This window comes from Zonotrichia albicollis, chromosome 7, assembly GCF_047830755.1.
Source record: "Zonotrichia albicollis isolate bZonAlb1 chromosome 7, bZonAlb1.hap1, whole genome shotgun sequence".
In the NCBI taxonomy this organism is placed as follows: Eukaryota; Metazoa; Chordata; class Aves; order Passeriformes; family Passerellidae; genus Zonotrichia; species Zonotrichia albicollis.
The window spans coordinates 25,530,757-25,552,813 of record NC_133825.1 but is presented as its reverse complement, the minus strand read 5'-3'; the positions used below and the strand labels follow the sequence as shown (position 1 = coordinate 25,552,813).

Genomic DNA, 22,057 nt, shown 5'->3' with positions numbered 1-22,057 from the left:
GCAGGGGGCAGGAACACTCTGCTCCCGGTGCTCAGTGATGGAACAGCCAGCAGAGCAGCATCTGACAGGCTGAAGGCAGCTGGGCACTGCCCAGCTTCCTGTGTGTTTGTTGGTTGGCTGGGGTGTTGGGATTACAGTAAATGCAAATTCTGTCACCCACAGGCACTTGGGTCAATGTCAGGGGACCACCTTTTCTGTAGAGCTCAGGTAGTTTTTTATCAAGTCTCACAAGCCCTTCCTTTTGGTTTTTTTTCCCTGTCTTTGCTTATAATGGAGAGAACCACTATGAGCCATAACTATGTCTTTCATATTTGCAGCAGGCATGTCATGTCTCTTAAATAGATGTATGAGCAAACAAGGGAGGGGGTTTCCACCTCCTAATCCTTCCCTTACTATGGAAACACTTTCTACGAAATCTGAATTGATTTATCCCCTGATATCACGCTGCTTAAGTAACACTGAGAGAGGTGTTAAACTATTGAAATCAGTTGATTCAGTCTTATTCTGAAAATTCACATTTATTTGGATAGAATTGGATTATTTTAATCTGAGGTCTGTCCCAGTAGTATTAAGTTACATCAAGTTATGCAGAATTACAGCACTGATTTAATCTTATTTCAAACTTGTTTTTTTTAAAACTAAACAAAAACCAATAAGGCAATATTGAAGTAGAAAAAAAGACAGTACTTTTATTTGAATTCAGTGAGATTTTATGCTCACTAGACAGTGCTATACATTTTTGTAATAAAAGAGAAGGTAAGAGAAGTATTACTTTTGCCCATCCTGGTTGACACCTTGGGCTTTTCCACATATCTTCTATTCCTTACAGAGCTGCAGCATAACAAAGAGAAATGTTCTTACTCACTCCTATCAAAATTGCTTTGAACATTTTCAAATGCAAAAATCCATTTCCTTTATCAATGAAGAGCTTATATGAAATAAGAGTATTTCTAAACCAGCATTTCAGCATATTTGTTGAACGTTGCAATGACTATACACATTTTTTGTCCAAAACATTCATATTTCTGTCTTGAAAGGTTAAATTTGTGCTATATTCATATTTTGAGGATGGAAGCCAAATGGATGTCTCCTTGTGCAGAAGCCTGATATTTGCATTTATGAACAGAATTATTTTCTGAGACATATAGAAAGATTTTAATTTCATGATTACAGTTTTATTGGTGGTTTGAAGGATTTTCTATTTCTTGCCTTTTGGGCTCTTTTCCTAATACTGTAGTGTTGTTGCAAAGACTTGTTTTTAAGTGACTGCTGAGAAAACGTTGTGAAAAGTTTTGTTGAGGAAAATAACCATAGAAAATTTATGTGTTTTCAGAAGAAGAAGTAGAAGACTAAATTTTATTTTTTCAACTTAAAGTGAAAAAATCCAAATCCTGATGTAATTCAGTTTTTCCCTTTTTTATTAGATTTTCTAAAAACATGATTGTGCTACAGGTAGGAATGAGTGCCTACTGCATTAGGAGCCCCAAGGAGAATATAAAATAATAAATTTCTAGTCACACTCAGAGGAAAGGTATTGTTAAAGTTGGGAAGCTGCAAAAGATATACCAAAAAAAAGAATACAGAAGTACATAATTTTCAAAAATAACACCAGTGAAATAAGAATTGTAAAGCTTTGAGAGAATACTGACTGCTAACTTGAGAAGAATTGCCTTGATTTAATAATCATCCTGAGCCTATAATAGCATTTTCATATCAAATTTAGCAATCTGAACATTTTTATATATACATAAGGTTAAGACACAGAGTCTATCCAGTTCTTTCGTAGGAGTTCAACTAATTAAAACATGATAGTTCCACAGAGAATGTGAAACTGAACTCTGGTAAACCACATACAATTTGTTAAATTATAGACAAGAACATCAAGGTTAATATGTCTGTTGCTATAAAAAAAAGGTTGGCTTAATTAAAAGATAGCTTTAAGATTCGTGTTCTCAGATACTTGCAAATTTGCAAATGTGTCGCAGTTCTGGCTGAAAGTGTGCAGTAGCTGAAGGCTTCATGGAAGTCAATGTTATTTCAGCCATAACCCATTATTTGAGTCAGCCATTTATTTTTCAGGTGTATGATGGTCAAGTCTGTGCTAGTGGAGAGCAACAGGACACATAGTTATGTCCATAATAATTTTATTTTTTTGAAGAGGGGGAAGAAATTCTAATCAAGTGTGAAAACAGTCAATATAAAGCCTTCCCCATTTTTTGTTTTTCTTTTTGGCACACAACAACCCTGCTGACAGAGGTGAGAGGAGGTAAATTTTTTTCCAGTTTTTCTGGAGGTTTTAGTTGCTCTCACTCCTCTCAAGGAGTTTGCAGCCTTCTTTGCTGGACATGGAAAATGTGTAAGCTTGTGAAGTCAATCTGAAATCTCTTGCACTGATGCCACTGATATACTGGGAAAGTAAAGATGCAGACAAAACCACAATCAGAAATCTGTTCCCACAGTCTGCAGCATTGAGCTGTGCTGATATGCTCTTACTTTGTTTTATTTAAAATTCATGCACCATTAAAGCTGCCTTTCTCTTACGACTCAATTCTACTTTAAGATGGCAGCAAAATCTTATGCAAGAGAGAAAGAACTGGACCTGACTGATACAGATATGCTAACTTTAACTTTCTAAAAAAATTTTCATTCTAAATAACTGTAAATATATATGTCTCTCCAGCCTGTGTGCCTTTTATCTGTAGTCTCCAATTTCACTTTGCTATGATAAATTATTTGACTGCTCTGAATGTGTGATAGTCAAAACTACTTTCCTGTGCCTGAAGTTGAAGTCCACGTGAGCATTATTGGAAAGTTTCCTTCTTCTTGATATCCATAAGGTAGTGTCAGGGTTGGGATATGAGTTTCAGTAATTCAGACATTCCTAAATTCTTTTCTCCTTCTATCTGCTCTGTGAGAGAAAAAGTACACATAAAATTAACATCCTTTTAGGTCTGCGGCACATTTTCAAAGCTGCTATTAGAAGATACAACTAGAATGCTTGAAATACTTCAAACAGATTAATATATACCTTAGGCCAGACTCTCAAGGGGTGTAAAGCTGCTGGATTCTGAGAAGTTGACAGTTATTCCAAATGTCTGGCCCTTCAAATTTAATCCCAGTCATTTGATCTGTCTACAGAAAATTTCATTCTTCACACTCCCATGTGATATGAAAATTGATATTCACACAAGGTCATAACTGGCAGTGAGTGTCATGTGGATTGTACTCATAGAAATTACGAAGTTTAAAAAATAGTTATGCTTCACCAGATTTGGATACCTGTTTGGTGTGTATTTAATCTGTAAGGACAGAATGGTGAGCATTGTGCAAAGCTAGTAGCAGGTGTACTCACATTTCTTTATTCCACGTTTACTTAGTCAGAAAGGGCCTGTGCCTACCTCCTGCTCATCCTGACTCCAAACAATGCTTTATTTCCCACCTTAATCCCTCTCAGGAAGCCCTGTCCTTTTAGAGAACAAGACAGAGTAGGAACCCAGGTGAGATGGCAAAATTTACAGCCATTATGTTCAGAGGAGGGGTTGTGTTTTAAAAGCAGATCTAGAAAGCGGAGCTTTAATACTGGGACTTCAGCAGCCTAAATTTTTAACTATTTAGCAAATTATTACATTAAATATCAGGCTTAGCATAGGATTTTTTTTCCCCCAAGTAAGCTATTTTAGCAATTTAGTAATAAGAAAGATGTGCCACAAGTTCTTTCAGCCAGTGCTACAGAAACTCCATAGGCTATATTGTCTGTTGGTATGGACAGCAATAAACTGTATTGCTATTGACTTGCCAAAATTGTTTGTAACTATCTTAGATTCCTGTGTCTTTTGCCATTGGATTTTGGCACTTGCTAACAAAATATTTTTTGCTGCCACATCTTTGTCCCTGAGGGAGAAAAGAGATGGTTTAATGCACTCTTGTCCTAGTATCAAGCAAACTTTAAATGTGTTGCATGGATCATTTAAATGCATCCTTTAAAAAAAAATGTATTTTACAGAAGAACTTAGAAATGCTAGACTTTTAGTCTGTGCATAATGTCATGCTGTTCAAGAATACGCTCCAAATATTCCAGAAACAACTTGTCTCTTCTTCAATATGTTTTTAGTTCAAAAAAAAAAATATATTTTGAGGTTAGAGGGCTTTGTAGTACAAAGAACAAGGTGTCCTCTCTCATTTGTGAATTATCAATGTTTACTATATTTTATACACTACATTTTGAAACATTCATATTTAGAAATGATTAAATATATTGTATAAGACTATTAATATTATATTAATAATTTCAGTATCTTGTAATAAAAAATATTTTATAACTTAAACAAGAAACAGTCAATACTCATGACCGCATCCTTTACTTGGCCAGTTTCAAATGCTTTAGTATTTTTGAGGGGTGCAAGTAAAACCATGTCAGCTGCTGCCAGCAAATGTTACAGCTTTAAAAATAAGGGACAAAATCAGAGGTTAGAGAAATGTGTATACTTCATTTGAAGAATCTCATACTCAAATAAAAAAAAAAAATTAATTTCTCTTTAGTTTTATGAAGACACTGCCAACCATATTTTGGAGAGCTTTGTTTAAAATTATTATCAAAAACACTCCCATGAAATTGTGGAGATAAGTGCCATGTAATGTGGAGGATTTCCTTCCACCTTTTTGGCTTATCACCTATTACACTGACAGAACAGAACAATTGCTGCCAGCTAACAACAGGGTTTTGAAGCTTGTTGCCAATCTCAATGTGATAAATGAATCAGTCCTTTTCTTCAGCTGTCACATTTCATTACTTATTTCAATTCACTTTGCTTGCATGAGGTCTTTTTACCTTGTAGTTTTGACACAATTCTGTTGTTTTAAAATCACACCAGTCTGTGAACTTGTAGTAACTGGTAACATTTGAAAAACAAGACATTACTTGCAAAATGTGATGCCAATTCATGACTGCTTACAAGAATGGATTTCAGTGTTTTCAAAATATTCCTCCTACTCTGGACATGGGATTTCAGAAAAGTTCTTTTAAGAATTCCCTTTGCAATGGGAATTTCAGTTCACATGAAACTAAAGTGAAAGCACAGCCATGACAAGGAGACAGGTGAAAGAAGCCCTTTTTGAAGCCTTGTGTGTGCTGGGACTCAACCTCTGTGCTGCATTATTTATGAGCAGGGGATGTGTTGGAGAGCTGGTGTCTGGACAAGATATTTAATGTCTGGGTGGTACTTCCCTCACTCCCAGTGTCCTGTGGTTCCACTTCCATAAAATTAAAATATCTTATCTTTCATGCACATTGCATTTAGACTTTTCTATTTCAATAACAAAACTTGTACCACTTTAAAGGATGTTCACATTGCTGGGATATTTTCTTTCTTTTACACATGAGCAGAGAAATTCTAGGTGGAAAATATGCCAGATAATCTGATAACATGGTAATGGGGGACAGAGCCTCAGTGATCCCCAATACCAGTGTTGTTAATGAAATGAGCATTCATTCTGTCAACTGCTGACCAAAAGATTTTCAAAGGTCTTTGAAAAATTTTAATCTTTCCCTGGGGAGCTTTTGGGATGTGTGTATGCATATGATGCAAAGAAGCCTGATTTACAAGGGGGATAGGAAGAAATCCACCTGCATTTCTACATTTTGACTGCAAAATCCACAATTGTGTGTGTATGCAAAACATACCCAGGGTGGGATTATAGTCCATAATTAGGGCTCCTCTAATAGATGCATGCACTAATGAATTGCATTTGCATGAAGTGTGTGTGTGTCTATCTAGAAATGTATGCAATAAAACAGTAGGTGGGGCTCTATCATTTATTCAGTAATTAACTTTTTCACTTTTCTGAGATGAATTAAATGCTTTTTCTGGGGAGGACTCAAGATGTAGTCATGGGTACATATCAGAGCCAGCTAAACTGCTGAGTAATCTAACATTCTGTACCCTGACCATCCACCCACACTACCCAGTCTCATGTGGCTGCTATCTGCTCATTTTTTTCCCATTGGGGGGGAAGGCAAGAAAAACAGCCTTCTAAAAGCTGGTTTTGACTTCTTTTGCTTTAACAGTTCATAAAATACTATTGGAGGCTTCTTGCTGTGAAGTAGGAAACTTTGCAGAGAAAAGAAATTCCTGTTTTCCTCTCTAAAGGTGAAGTGCCTCATGAAACACTGACTAGCTTGTGGTGGCTGCTTATTGTCCTTAAGATTAAAGGTTGTTTTTGTCCTTTGGTCATTCCATGGCATCTTTTCTTTCCTTACCAACAGCAACAGGCTTTCTAGGAAGCTGTTCCTTCCTGTGCTTCCTCCTTGGCTCATTCTCTCTTTGTCTTTTTTACTAGGAATAGTGCTCCCTAACCTGCTGCCAAGATCTGAATCCTGTTTACCAAAAAATATAAAGCACTAAAAAATTCAGCATTTTTCAAGAAGAGGCTCCAAGGCCTTCAACGTTTAAAAGATTTTTTAAATTTTCCTTTGCTCTTCAAAGAGCTGTAACTGTAATATTCTTTAATGGGGAAGGACTTGCTGAAGAGATGCTTCCAACAGCTTCTAAATCTTCCAAATCCAGTGACAGCTATATTGACAAGGGGCTGCTGCTGCTGCCCTTATATATATTTGCAATCTCTTACTTGATCAAATTGTTGGAGGGATGAATGTTTATCCTTCCAGAAAGTTTTGTCCAGCACCTCACTGATGTGTCTGTATGGGACATCAAAGTTCAGGAACTGAGAATTATGAATGTCAGAGAACTGCACCAAACCCTCTGCCTTTCTTAGCTCTTTTAAATTCTGAATGCTTCCAGTGCTTTCAAATTCCTATTTTAATAAGATTTTTTTTTCTGATTTTTAACATCAGATATGCAATGTGTCAGAAATAATAAAGCATCTCATACCTGAGAAATATCACAGCAATACTTTGTGATAAAGGTAAACGGTTCTGATTCCAGCTCAGATTCTTCATGAAATGAAGGGGTTTTGCTGTTGGAAATGATCATGTTACCATGAAGACATTGAGCATTCCCTCTGACAGTTGCAAATGTATGGAAATTCACACCTGTGCTCTGGAGGTGGAATTTCACAATCTTTACAATGAATATCTGCTTTCTCTGAGGGAAATGACCAAAGGTTTCACCCTGGGGCAATTACACAAGTGCCTATGCAAAGATGAGTTTGCACACAGGTGCTCACAGAGGGGAAACTGCAGGAACAGCTTGAGTGGTAGCCAAATGAAGCGCAAGTATCAGGCCACACATGGGAATAGAATGCTCCATTCTTTCCTGTTCAAGGAAAAAGGTGTATTTGAAATTATTGCCCTTCTGAAGGAGAGGGTACACAGGATGCAGTGTATCAGCCATTCACTAAAAGTGATAAATGTGTATTACTGCAAGTGCCTCTCTATATGTCTCTAACTGCATCAGATGACATTGCTTCAACTGTGCTTTGGCTAAAAATATGGCTTTACATCTAAAGTTCCATCTGTGTTGTTGTAACGTAATTCAGCTGCAGAATGCGAACTCCCTGTATCTTTGTACGGGAAATATCAAGGAGAGTGAAGCAAAGAGCAATTTTATCCATATATGAAATATACTTATGTAATGTTCTAATCTGGAAATCATATTTGTTGAACAAGGGAAAAAGCCCCCTAATGAATAAAATTTTGTGCTCAGGAGGGCCAATTCAATATTTCTCTTTGACATGTCATCCAGCATTTCAATCTGGCTAGGAAAAAAAGCTATTTCATTTTAAGGAAGCTTTCAAAAATTTGGTTGCTTTCCAATTTCAAACAAATGCTCAAATCTTTACATTTTCTTCCAGGTCCAATTAGAATTGTGGGGTGAGCTTGTCTGGGAGGTCGTGCTTGAACAGAGAAATGAAAAGGCTGGAAATTCCAGACTCCAAAAATATCTACATGGCTGCAAGTGAGGTAGCTCAGAGCATCTGGCTCTAAGAATAGGAACAAGCAGAAATCCTGCTGGTGTGCCTGGTCTAAGCTCTGCTCAGCTCCAGCTGACCCTGCCAGTGCTTGTCATTGACTCTAATGAACACAACACAGTCTCAGCTGTACAAACTGTTCTAAACCTGTTTTTTGATCTTTTCAGATTTCCAGGTTAATATATGTGTATTCTGATTTGGTGTACCCTGATTTTCTGTCAGACAAACTGTCAGTTCATTTCAGAAACCAAATATATAAATGCATGTGGTTGCTGCAGTCTTCCAAGATTTTAGAAGCTTTTTATCTATCTGCGATGCTGTACTGGTTCTGATCATAATTAGTACATGGTTGCATTACATTTCGGAAGCATTGGCTATAAAAAAAAATTCATATATAAATTTTTCATTGGCAATGAAAAATTTGGTCCAGAATGTTTTGGGATCTTAAATGGATTCAAAAAGCAATATTCTCTCATTTCTGTGCAAATTTCCTGGTAGATGCTGTCACTGCAGGTGTACTTTAGATGAGATTAACAGCCATAACTTCTACAGGAAGGTGCTGTGTGTGATGTGGCAACTGGCATTTGTGGAAATCTGTCTGACTGCTTGAAGGCCTGCATACAGATGTGTGATCATATTCCTTACTCAGGCTTAAATGGGATCATTTGTGCTTATTCCCTGTGTTTCTTACTGGTTATCCCTTGTAGGAATCACGAGTGTTCATCATTCACAATTTATGCTTCCCTTTGAGAACTTTTTGCATAGCTCTAGGATACTGAACCATTATTAAGCCATATCATTTTTCAAGCTCTTTTTCTTTCTTGGATGATATGCCAATACCTAATTACCATTGCTACTCTGATGTGCTTCAAGCTGTGGGCTTTTTTTTTCTTACATGTAGCAGGTAAAAACACCCACATTGTATAAAAATTCTGTTGCTTTCTCCTACATTTAGGTAATAATCATGTCATCAAAGCAGAAATTAGTGACTAGAACATTTAAGGCTGAATCCTGTCCCACTGAAATGATACTGAAATTATGTTCACTCTCATATCTCATTTTTCTAAAAAAGACAATTACCCATGGATTTAGACTATTGCTGTCCTCTCTATGACCAATCAAGAATAGTATTTAAGAGGTTCCTAAACTCCAAGAGCTATTATAATCCTGAAAAGAGGCATAGCAAGTGTAAAAAAAAAAGTCCTAATTTTCTATAAAACTGAGAGGAAAGGGGTCTATGAATCTTAAGAAATACAGTAATATATTTTATTAGCTGCAGTAATGTTATTCTGATTCATATGGTGACTGGAGAGCAGTGTCTTACAAAAGGTTCCAATATTGTTCTAGTAAATAAACACTCAATAACTATTCTTGTCAAAGAAAAGCCTGAAGACAGAGAACTGATTGTGCAGTAGAAATTTGTGTGCAATACAGTTTCACCTTGAGGCCTTCTTGGCCTTGTACACAAAATGAAAAGTTGTAGAAATAGAAGATCCTTGGTCCACTCATTAACCTTACACTACTGAGTCTGCCACTAAACCATATCCCAAAGTACCACATCTCCATATCCTTTAAATACCTCCAGGGCTGGTGACTCCCCTGATTCCCTGACCACCCTGTTCCAATGCCTGACCACTCTTTCAGTGAAGAATTTTTTTCTAATATGCAACCTAAATGTCCCCTGGCATGACTTAAGGCCATTTTCCTTTGTTCTGTTGCTTGCTATCTGTGAGAAGGGACCAATCCCCACCTGGCTGCTGCAGAGAGTGACAAGGTGACCCCTGAACCCCCTTTTCTCCAGGCTGAATGCCCCCAGCTCCCTCAGCCATTCCTCATAGGAATTGTGCTCCAGACCCTCCTCAGCTTCATTGTCCCCTCTGTAGTGAGGGGCCCAAAGCTGGGACAGGATCTGAGCTGTTCCCTCCCCAGTGCTGGGTCCAAGGGCATCCCTGTCCTGCCCTGCTGAGCCCTCCATGCCAGGACAGCCAGGAGCAGCGAGGCCTTGGGGATGCAGGGAATGTGGGAGCTGTCAGAGAGAGAACTGTGAACTGAATTCTGCAATAGTTCTGCCAGTGGGTTAGGCTCTGTGGAGGAGACCAAGCTTGGGTTGGCTTGAGGCTTTCAAAGAATAAAATTATACTGTATTAGAACTAACTCCTCCTTTGCATTGAAATTTACTTTCCAATTTTAATTCAAAGTTGATGAAACTTTCATTCTCTTCAGGACAAATAATGATTATTCCAGGTTGTCCTGTTTGTTTATTTATTGTCTGTCATTATTCACTGCCTTTCACTTCTTCATTTGAGACTTTCTGTTAAAAGCCTGGTTGAGGAGTAGGAGTGACATTGGAGGGGGAGGAGGGTTAATTCTGACTGGGAAATTTTAGGGATGTGCAATTGCAGACACACAATGATCAGGTCAAAGCTTCTCAATCAAATAGCAACAGATTTTTACGTTTGTACCATGCATTGTAAAGTCGTTAAATGCTATGAATGATTCTTGGTTGGACTGTACCCACCAAGTGTCCTAGAAGGTAATTATTCTGCTCTGCAGCACACACTGCAGGCCAGACACCTAAAAAACAGCCAACCTACCAAAAAATATGTGAAGGAAAAGAAGCAAAGAGAGGGAGAGGAAGGAAAACAGTAAATGCCTTCTTAATAATGAATTTCTGCCAAACAAATTCCTTCAGTGTTAGATGCAACCTGGATATGAGATACAGTTAGATGCCTTTTAAGATTGCTCTGTCAAACATGTCGTCTTAGGGTGTTAAAACAATGCTAGCACAAGTGATTTAAGAGTAAATGGGTAGCACTGGCTAAAATCTAGACAGCTTGGATAGAGCTGCTCAGGAAGATATGGATCTATGTGTTTGTGGCTGCATAATGGATGTGTAAATTACACAGTGTTCCGCAGTGGCAGACTGTACATCAATACTTGTACATTTATTTGCTGATATAAAGCCATAGTTTACAGCCTGTCAGGATGATATGCTAACAATTTAAGTACAGAGGCCTCATACAGCAAGGCAATTAGGTAAATTAAGTACATAAGCTTGAGTTTTATTCTATGCCTGGGACCTATTACAGTGAAATCAAGAAAACTGTTTCCATGTTACATTCTCATCACTGCCCAGCCCTGGAATTACTCTGCAAACAGCCCTGCAGTAATACTCAGTATGTCTGGGACAGAATTGCTGATGTGAACCCCACTACAGCCCCTCAAGTAATGTGTACTTGGACAGGCCTTTCTGTGTTCAGGCACTTGATGCTACCACTTACCAGAGTGATTTCGCATGTGACTAGGAAAGGCACCTCATCTGGGTTCCTCCAAACTCATGTTAGGTCATAGAAAAGAGCTTCTGCAGGCCTATTTTTCAATTTTGCTGTTTCCCAAACAAACAGCTCTCATTCACCACCATCCCCAGAGGTTTTTCAGCATGAGGCTAAATTAAAAAAAAAGAAAATGTTACGAATCAGAAATTTAGCCACAGAGTGTCAAAAGTAAACTATAAAAGAATAGGAAACTCAAAATCTGTCATCAACTTCTCATCCTACCTATTATTTTAGAGTATCAGTCTACTGTGCAAGCCAAGAGATCAACTGTGTTATATTGGCTACAGTATTTCAGAGTATTCTTCTATAATTAGGCTGCTTTCATTTAATTTTTGTTTCCTACTGATTTCTCACCCTCTTGAACAGCTAAAACCTCCCTCTGGTAACAGGGAGAGAGTCTTGGTCTGCTGTGTCTTTGAGATGTGCAGGCACATTCACGCCATATTTTGTGGACACATTAATACCCTACCCGTGAGCTTTGATGAGGAGGATTCCCATGGCATTGGTACAGAGTATCACTGAAATCCTGATTATTCCACAAATTTACTTTTTCTTTTAAGGAAAAAAATCAGCGGACCTGCATTCATAAGCAAATCATATTTTAACAAATATTATTACATTTATTCTTGTTCTCAAAATGTCATGGTTTCATCTGTCATTTGTTTCAGTTGCATTCCTCAGAGCACATGTGGTGTATTTGGCAATAGCACTGCTTTTAGGGTTAGTATGTCACACAACCAATGCAGAAAGACTGATTTAACTCAGTTAAGGGCTGAGATTTTGTTGACTAGATATTACAGTTCCAATACCATCATTTTTAGAGGAAAGAATGACCATTTTATGCCAGATGGTGAGAGAATGTTGCAATTGGGAGGTTTGTTTGTTTATTTTTTGTTTGTTTGTTTATTTTTTTGTTTTGGTTTTTTTTTAAACCATTACCTGTGCCAAAATGCACTGGTTCCACACATTTATTTCCACCTTTCCTTAAAACACAATATGCATTGTACAATGCAATTGGAAACCTGAGTTTTCCACGAGCTGTACAGATAGCAAAATGTTAAATATGCAGGCTTCCTTGCCTTGAGCTAGCTGTGCGGTGTGAGTGGTTCATAAGAGCATCCAGGCTGAGCTGAGTGGTGAAACAGAGCTTGGCAGGAAAGGTGGGACTATTGGAAAACATTTAGGGTGATTTTCAGCTGCATCTTGCTTCCAGCTTTTCGTGTTAACTTCCTAGAGTCTTCTATTCCTGTCAGGAATTATTAACAAGTGAAGATAACAGTATATAAACAAAGCATATGATAATTGTAGTCTGCAAACTAGGAAATGTTTCAGACTAAACTGCTTTGCAGGGTACAAGAAATGCTAAAGTGGTGGAAGAGATTACTTGTCTCATCACCTCAGCCACTCCTCCATACGCTGACAGGGCCTGACCTAATCCATTCTCCCATCATCACTGGCATCCAACAACAAAAAAGCTTCTTTTTTGACTATAAGCCAGAAATTGAAACTTCAGGGAAAAAAAATAAACATGCCCATTAAAATCTCTGCCACTAGCTAGATTTGTGATCTGCACTTTAGGAAACATACACTGTAATTTAGTTTTAGAAAAATGGTGCTTGGATTTAAGTAATGGGCCAGAACTCAAGTAATTTCTGCTATAATACTACTGATCTGTAAAATCCAGTGTATATCCACTGTAACTGGAATCTAAGTAATAGTTAGGAAATGACAACTTCCAGTACATGAAGTGCCCAGCCTTGTTTTCTTATGGACAATTATAATTTGGTCATAAGTAGTAGATTGAGGTACTTCATTCTGAATGTACAGGCTTAGAGAGCTGTGCTGTCCTCCAGATATTTGCTTTCTCTATGAGAGTATTCATTAGAATAAAAATAAATATCTGGAAATGTAGAAATATCTCTGTATGCACTTCACAATCTCAGTGCTTTCATGTGCACCTTTTCAGTTACTCAGCATCCCTTTGATGAATTCCATAAAACTAACCAAGTAAAAAAACTGTATTAATATATTGAAGAAAGGCTTTTGGTCTCTACATATTCATTTCTTGGGATCTAATTAAAATTGATTTTGCTGCTGTTGGGTTTTAATGACATCCTATATTGTGGCAGCTTTTCCCTATGATTATTTCATAGTTCTGAATCAGGGATCATGTCATGTGCCTGGCAGGTTGACACCCATAATTTTGGGTTATAAATATTTAGATTTGCTGAGAGAGCTTAACTTGCTTTACCTACATTTTAAAAGTTGGTATGGTGTAGGCTTCACTCAGTTTGATCTAATAAGTTGTGCAGTGTCGTGTCCTACCAATCCACTGAGCTATAATCACTATTTCTATGCAAAGCATTGCAATTAGAGCAATTTTCTTTGCTGGTAATTCTGAACCTGAAGGAAAACAAATTAGAATAAAAATGCAAGCTCTTCATACCTGAGTATGTTGTACAGTATTTTAACATAAAAACTGACCTGCATAGCTTCAGGAAAAACAAAAAACAAAAAACAAAAGAGATTGCAATCACTCTTGCTCTGAGTTTTAATCTGTTCTTAAAAAAGAAAAAAATTCTCTATCTTTCTGGTTGGTTTTGGTTTTCAGCTACCTTGGCCATAGATTTATCTTCTCAATGTGTTGTCTCAGGATTCTCAGAGAGATGAAGATTTTGAGGATTTTACATTTAAAGCTGAAGTAATCGAAGTCTCTTATTATTTTATAAAAATAATGAGCATGGCCACTTGTGAGCCAATAGGTAATTCAGATTGTGTAGGCATGACAATATTTGGCTTTTACAGTAGATCTGGTTTACTTGGCCAAATTGCAAACTTCATGGCAGCTTGATAATAAGAATATAAAATATTCTATATTAATAAGAAAGATCTCTTTAATTCAATAGCCTCAGTATAAAACATGAGGCTAAATTACTGCACTGCCATTGGTCATATGTTGGAGCAATGATTTCAAAAATTTGTTCTTCAGAGTTTTCCCGTTCATAATTCAACTTCTTTTTTTGGTTGTTTTTTGTTTGATTATGTAGTTTTTAAAAATAAAGTAGACACAATAACTGCCAAACTAAAATCTCTTTGGGATAAGAAAGATGATAGGACAATTGTATTTCATCAAATGGTGACTGTCCTTATCCTACTGGTCTTTAATGAAGAAAATGATTTCTAATTAAAAACCTTTTTGCTTCAGTAAGTAAAGGCCTGGAATATCTCAGGAAGGGAACCCCCCATGCCATAACTCAGGGAAGTTCTCTGCTTAAGCCTGAACTGAACACCTCTGCTGGCTTTAGGGGAGATGCCTTCCAGCACAGGTCCTGAGCGCTTCCTGGAGAGTTTCCACACTATTCATACAACTTATTCTTCATGTATTTGAAATGGGTAGCTAGTGGCAGCTGCCTCAGAGATAAAGCTCTTGGAGGACACTGCAGCACCACGCTCTCCTGACAAGGAGCTGGCATTTGTGTTGCAGGGCAGTGAGAGCCAGCAGTGTGTACTAACAGGGACATCATGAGATGGGCAGTACAAGTCTCTCTTCCTTGCACTGGTTTGGGTTGGTGCTTTTTGCTTCAGAACTTCCTGAGCTGGTGGTGTGCAGTGAAATCTGCTGCCTGCTTCTACAGACAACTAATGTTGTCTGTAGACAACAGGCAGCTTCATGTTTAAACTTGAGTCGGTTCTCAGCTGCTCTGTGAAGACTGAGCAAAATCCTGTTCCTGTTGAAATACAGACAAGCTCTACTATTGACCACAGCTGGGACTGTGCTGAGATGCTGTCAAGCTTCTGACATTTAAACACCATCCTCACTTCTTGGATCTTATGATTGCAACTAAAACGAAGCAAAATTTAAAAGGAAGGAATGTGTTTTTCCATTTGCATAACTTTAATGATCAAACTGATGTAGCTTAACATCTCTTTCAAAGTTCCCACTTCAGCTGGCATTGCTAGTGTTGAAATCACATATATCTCAAAAGTAACATATTTTTGGAAAGTTCTATGTGATAGGAAATGGGGTCTCAAGATGAAAAGTGCTTTTCATCTTAGAAGTAATTTTTATCTCACTAGTGTGTAAGCAGAATGCTGTGGAGAGAGTCAGACTGTGTACAGCTATGTGTATATTTGCCTGCCTGATTTTTTCTCACTCAATCAAAAGAAGCTTTTAGGACGAACAAGCAGGAGATAAAGCAAGGGCCAGAGGCCAGAGACCCAGGAGGTATGTTACCATACCAGGAGGTTTGTTACCTCATAAGAATTAATGGTTGGACCACGGTGGGGAAATAATTAAAATTATATCACTGCTAAATCAAAAGGATTCTTAATCATTAAAAGCTTCCTCATTGTAGAATAGAAAGACAGCTCAGTATATAAGGGAAGTTTGTGCAAAATCAGTGAGTGAAGACAGTGACTGAAAGATAAATTTACAAAAACGAGGATATCCCCGTGTTTGTGAGATGCAGTTGATTTATTTGTCAGAGCAAAGGTTAGAGATTTTCTGTTCTGCATATACAAGCCTATGTATACTTTTGAATTTATAGATGCAGCATATTTATTTTTAGGGGCAATTTTGTATTAGAAAGCTGTTTGTCACCAGCTGCTTGGGAAAATTTCTTGTGATGTCAGTGCAGCTTGGCTTGCACAGCAAGGCTGAGGAATGGAGGCTGAATTTGAGGGCTCTGTGCAGAACATCTGATTCTAGGGCATATCCTCAAGAGCGCAGAAATAATGAAATCTGTAAGCTGGTCTTTCCTTGCCTTCAGAGGGAGGGTACACTTGGACTTATACAATTATAGAAGCTAAGTTAAACCTTTCGTTCAGGCACATCAATTTCTGCAAGTTAGGTTTATGCAGAATTCATACAATTCACCAGCAATTTTAATGGAAACAGGTGCTCTGCAGCACTTTTGACACAGATGCTCTACATAAGATGTCCAGATAAACAATGAAAATTATTTAAAGCACTATTGTTTGAACAATATTTTGCTGCATTGTGGAGGTTGTTGTGCTGTACCAAATTCCAGGGTAGAAATACAGGAAATGAAGAAATAGCAGAAGAGAGCAGCTTATGAGAGACCTTGGGGACACTCATAATTCCCTGACCACAGGTTTGGATGATGAGGGAGCTATAAAGCTTGAAATATTAATTTCTGACCTCTGAGTCCAGATTTACCATTCTGCTGAGCTTGATTCTCTGATTATAGAGAGATTGACTGACCAGAGAGGTTTCTCCTTAAAAAAGTTCAATTTCTCAAAAGAGATGAAGGAAAGTGTGAATGGCTGTATAGAACAAATGAGTAGCTGAGCAGTGTCACAGCTTTGATGATGACTGTTTTAAATAAAATTCTTCCTTTTGCTCAGAAAAGAGATACAAAAATTCTGGTCCCAGTTTGGGATTGGGAGCTTACATGATTTTGTTCTAAAAAAAAAACATTTTAGAGCTGTCTTGTTTAGGGCTCCTCCATACATCCCAACTGATTGTGAGAGACGTGTTTCAATTTCTGAGTGCCAGAATCTCCTGGTGGGCCATGGATGCTTAATTTGACCTGAAAATATGGTCAAATGAAATAGTTCTGCATTATGTTTCTTCTAGACCCAGGAATATTTGCATATTTATAGTTGTATGCAGAAATGAGCTGTGGAATCTCTTAGCAGCTGATTGGTGTCTGCTTTGGTACCAAATGGGACAAAGTCACAGAGCTTTGTTCCACAGCCAAGGGACAAATTCACAGATTCTGTTTACTCCACAGCCTTAACATTTCCTTCTCAAATAGATCTACATTTACACACCAATACATGTCTACGTTGATATACATACATACAAACACATTTCTAAAAGCTTTGCTGCTTTCCCTTTAGATCTGCTAGTGACATTAGAAATGTAATTTTTTCAGGAAAGAAAGCATTTAAAATAAAGCCTTGTGTGACTGAAAGTTTGTTTTCTTCAGCCAACTAGCTCAGCTGGTCTGGTGAAAAAAGGCAACATGAAAACCACAAAAGAAAACAAACTCTTTCAATAAACCTTATATCTCTTTGTTTATCATGCTCACCATTATTAAAACATCAGAGCATGCAAGGCATATTGTTACTGGCATGGTATTTCTTATTAAATATTAAATCCCTGATTATTGAGCTGTAGAAAATAACTACTTTGACAAAGGCTGTGCATCAGTCTAGTCATAGTGCACACAAAGAAATAGAGTACTATGATTTAGAATTACTACCTAGGATTTTAGGTTACCTAATGCATCTCTAGTTTTCCATTGGACAAATAAATGTTAACACCTACCGTGCCCATAAGTGGAAGGACAGGCTTGCACATTGGCAATTAATTAGTTTAAGGTTGAATCCTAGTTCTTTTTTAAGAAAATCTCCTTTTCAACCTGGTGGAGTTGTAAGTTGGCCTGTTGATAACTCTATGTTTCAAAATCCTAAAATTTCCAGAGTAAATTCTCAATTTTTTTCTTTTTTTTTTTTTTAACACAGCTTTAAATATAGATATTTATCAATTAATTTTCCATTGGTTGTTCTCTTTGAAATATTTATTCAGCAGCTGTCTTGCTCTGGGCATTGTTTTACTTCTCATTGCCCGTCTCTGGTGTCTGTCCACATGCAGTTAAATGAAAATCACAGAATCATGGAGTGGTTTGTGTTGGAAAGGACATTTAAAGGTCGTGTGTTTCAGTTCCCCTTTAGTGAGCAGGAACATCTTAAACTAGACCAGAGTTCTATCCAGCCTGACCTATTCCAGGGATGGGGCACCCATGCCTCTTTGGGCAACCTGTTCCAGTGCCTCACCATCCCCAGGGTGAGAGATTTCCTCCTTAGGTCCAGTCTAAAGCTACTCTCTCTTGGTCTGAAACCATTCCCCCTTGTCCTATCACAGCAGGCCCTGCTGAAAAGTCTCTTCCCATCTTCTGTATATTTGAAGTGCTGAAAGGCTGCAGTGAGGTCTCCCTGGCCCCTTCTGCAGACTGAACCAGTCTCTCAGCCTTTCCTCATAGGAGACATGGCCCATCCCTCATCTTCAGGGCTCTTGGTGAAGCTGTCCTGGATCACTTCCCTGCCCATGTGCCTTAGAGGCACTTCTAGGAGGATTTGTTCCACAGTTTTCTCAGACACGGAGACGAGGCTGGCAGAGCAGTGTCCCCAGAGTCCTCCTTTGCATCCATTTTAAAATGGATGCAATGTTTCCATTTTTCCTGTCAGGAACTTTACCTGGCTGCTGTGATTTTTCCAATGTCCTTGAGAGTGGCTTGGCAACCACATCAGCCAATTTCTTCAAGGCTCTTGGGGCATCTTATCAGGTCCCATGGACTTACACATGCATACCTAAGTCATACAAAAATACATTCAGAAATGCACAGCAGTCATAAACCCATCTGTTTTATTTTCCATATCTCTTTATGCTGGTGTAGCTAGTTACAGAAAAGTTCCTCAGAGCTAAGCAGGGGCACTGAGAAAAAAGTTTATTCTGACTCTTCTGTGGAAGGAAAAAAACTTCCATGTTTTTCCTTCATAGCTGAAATCTATAAAGAGTTAAGTGCTTGGAAAATTTGACTGATTTCATGGATGTCTCAAAGCTTTAAAGATGAAAGATCCACTTTTTCTTCTTGATTAAACTATCAGAATTATGAGTTCCTGTGAGCTTTTTCTACTTCAAAGGGTCATTCAAATATTAGTGTAAGGATGGATGCCACAAAATTATTTCCATTAAGTTTGACAGAATGAACTCCCTTTGTTTTATGTGAAGGATAAGGAGATTGTTCCCCTTGGCTTTTTCTACCTGTTGCTTTTCTGGACATTCAGGGCAGCTTTGAAGATGTTCCTGCAAAACTGTTGAACCTCCTAAAGCTATTGGAATCACATCCAAAATATCCAGCAAATAACACGGAGCAGCAGTGTTCTCTGCACTGGGTAGAAGTTACACAGGACAGCAAAGAATGTTCAACTGAAAAAGAAAAGATCACAAAGTCTGAAATATTGTATATATTCACTTTTTTTCATAAGTGGGATCAGGTGTCCTTACTGGGATGGAAAAAGTGTAGATTTTCAGGAAATATTTGGCAATAGGTTAAAATAGTAAATAATTTTAACTTTCTTTTCTATTAATGACTGCTTCATAGGCTTTTCCATTTGCTGTTTTCACCCTTTTGTCACAGATCTTAGAAAGATGTGAATTTTGATTTAGGGCTCAGTCCAAGACAGACTGCAGTATACTGAGAGATTTCTGCTGACTCCATCCCACTTTGGAGCAAGCCCTTTTGATGGCATTTTCATGTTTGCTTTCAATTATTTCTTTCTCAGGCATCCTAAATTGATGTTCCTGATAAAAATCTCAGGGGTTACAAAGGCTTGAAGAGTGATATATTCATTTCTCTTATGCTGCAGTGGCTTCAGGATGTCACAAGGGCGCTGTTAAGACTAGTTACTATATTTCTCAGTCTGAAATCATTATTAAGTGTGTTCTTAAGGGACTGATACAATATGACTAAAATCAGAATTTAAAAAGCCAAACAGAATTTATCCCACTGAAATCCTTAGAATTTATGGTCAGTTAAAGGTAGAGAATATTGAAAATTTTATTTGATAAAAAGTGAGTCAGGCATTTAGGATTTCAGTTGCACAGCAATGAATTCCTCCAAGGAAAGTATTTGTTTTAATATTATTTCCTGACTGAAACATGTTTTGTAGGATTCGAGGTGTAGGATTTTTTGTTAATATAATGTAATATTTCATTTCATCATTACAAACCATGCCAAGATAAATATTTGAATTGTATATATTCATTGTGTAATTCTAAATATTCAAGTGTAATTCTAAATATTTAGTGGCAGCCTGGGCATTTGTAAATTGGCTGCACATGACTTGAGTCACCTAGGGCTGAATGCTGTTGAGGAGGAACCAACACACTTGCACCATGTGACAGGATAGGTCTCTCTTATCCAATTAATTTAATTATGGGGCTGTTATTCAGAGTTTATATTGCAGTGAGGGAGAGCAGCCTCTCCTTAACCCAAAATGAAGTGTCACTCACCTCACACCTGCCTGGGACTGACACTGCAAACGAGCAGGCTGCTCACATCCCAAGTGGCTGCTGTGCTGAGCAGCTCTGCACTGCTTTTCTCACCTGTTGCACCTGGGGGATGGGAGAACTCCTTACTACCATTAAGAACTCAATATTTGAGGTACCACATTGCAAACAGGTCCCTGAGGATGGCTGAGTAAAACTTGGTCTGTGTGGTGTAGGTCTGTTTTAGCAGTCAGCATGGGAGGAGCACTCATTTCTGAGTGCTGGAGAATGGAATGCTGGCTGTGCATTTCACCTGGAACAGGGAATACACTTACATGCTGACCTCAGACAAAAACAAGCAAGGTTTTCCTCGCCTGTGAGCTGACCACTAGAGATCTGTATGATGTAGCTGAGCTGGAGGAAAGCTAAGAGGAAGAATTAAGTAAAGAATATTCAAATGGCCTAGTTTGGGAAGTAGTGTAACACCTATTTATATAACCAGCCCCAATTCAGGCATCCTTTGGGAAATTCTCTTTTATTCACCACATCCACCTGCTCAAGTACCAGAACACAGCAGGTGAGGTGGCTGCTGGAGCAACTCACAAATTCAAGACTGGTTATGCTCTCAGATGTTGATCACACTACAAAGCAAATTAACTGTGGAGGTTTTGTTGCTCAAAACTTGAGATGATACTTACATGGGATAACAAGGAATGTCTTCAGTGTTTTATAAACCTGGGAAGGAAAGAAAGGCTTTTAGCTGTGTGTGTATGCAGGGCTGGGGTATAGGCATCCCACATGCTTATTGTTTACATGCTGAAATGGATGTAGCTCCATTTCATGGTTTGGATTTTCCAAATTTGAATTTCTGCTTCTTTTGTTGGCTCTTCCAAGGACAGTTACCCTGAGGTTTCTAGCTCTGATTCCATTATAACAGTTAAACAATAATCTAACTCCCTTAACTCACCCATTACATTTCATTATTTGAAATAATGGCTGTAGGCATGTGTGAAGCCAAGCAGGAACAGCCCCCTTATAGCAGAACCATCAGCTGGGCCATACCTACTGACAGCCTCCTGTGACAAACAAAGGGGGCACTTGCATACATGGTGTACCTGTTACACGTGCCACAGCAGTCCTTAAGAAAATACCACTTCTGACTCCATCATAGATAAGTAATTTTAATCCACTCCAGTCACAGATGTCCTCAAGGAGATACTACAGATTTCTTTGCATATTATGAAGAAAAGTGAAGAAAAACAAATTACATATTGTTTTCTGATCGTGATAAACATATTTCCAGAAAAAGTAAAGGAGTTGGACTATGATACAAAATGAGTAGGAAGAAATGCAAGTGAGAGCTACCAAATACCTACGTAAATTAGAATTAATGCATGGAACAGATTCAGTTTAACAAGAGTGGGCTGATTTGAGAAACTGATTATGATTTGAATATTAATTTTTAAGGACAGAGAAATAAGCTAAAAGCATTTATAGACTGTGTTTTTGTATACATCATAACATTTTAACTCATGACTAAGTTCTTACAGGAAGACATTGCCTTCATTAAGGTATCTGTCTAGATGAATGACTTTTTTTTTCTAACTGTAGGATAACCTATTTGAAATACATTTGCATTTACTATGAGGTTAAGGGAAGATTCTTGCATCAAGATCCATTTCATATTTTTAGACCAAAGAATTTTTTTCAAGAGGCTAATAGTCATTGGTAGGAACTTAATTAACATGTCAGGGTAATGGCTGGTTTTAAGTAATTC

General features: G+C 37.9%; 1 long non-coding RNA gene across 1 annotated transcript; it reads right to left on the bottom strand.

The window, feature by feature from the left end:
- Nucleotides 1–695: 695 nt before the first annotated feature.
- On the bottom strand, nt 696–20,972 carry LOC113460879 (uncharacterized). Its single transcript, XR_012581087.1, has 5 exons — nt 20,305–20,972; nt 19,054–19,218; nt 18,486–18,599; nt 11,208–11,371; nt 696–2,908 (listed from the first exon to the last, which is right to left on the bottom strand). It is a non-coding gene; the product is annotated as an uncharacterized LOC113460879 (long non-coding RNA).
- Between the last annotated feature and the right edge of the window lie 1,085 nt (nt 20,973–22,057).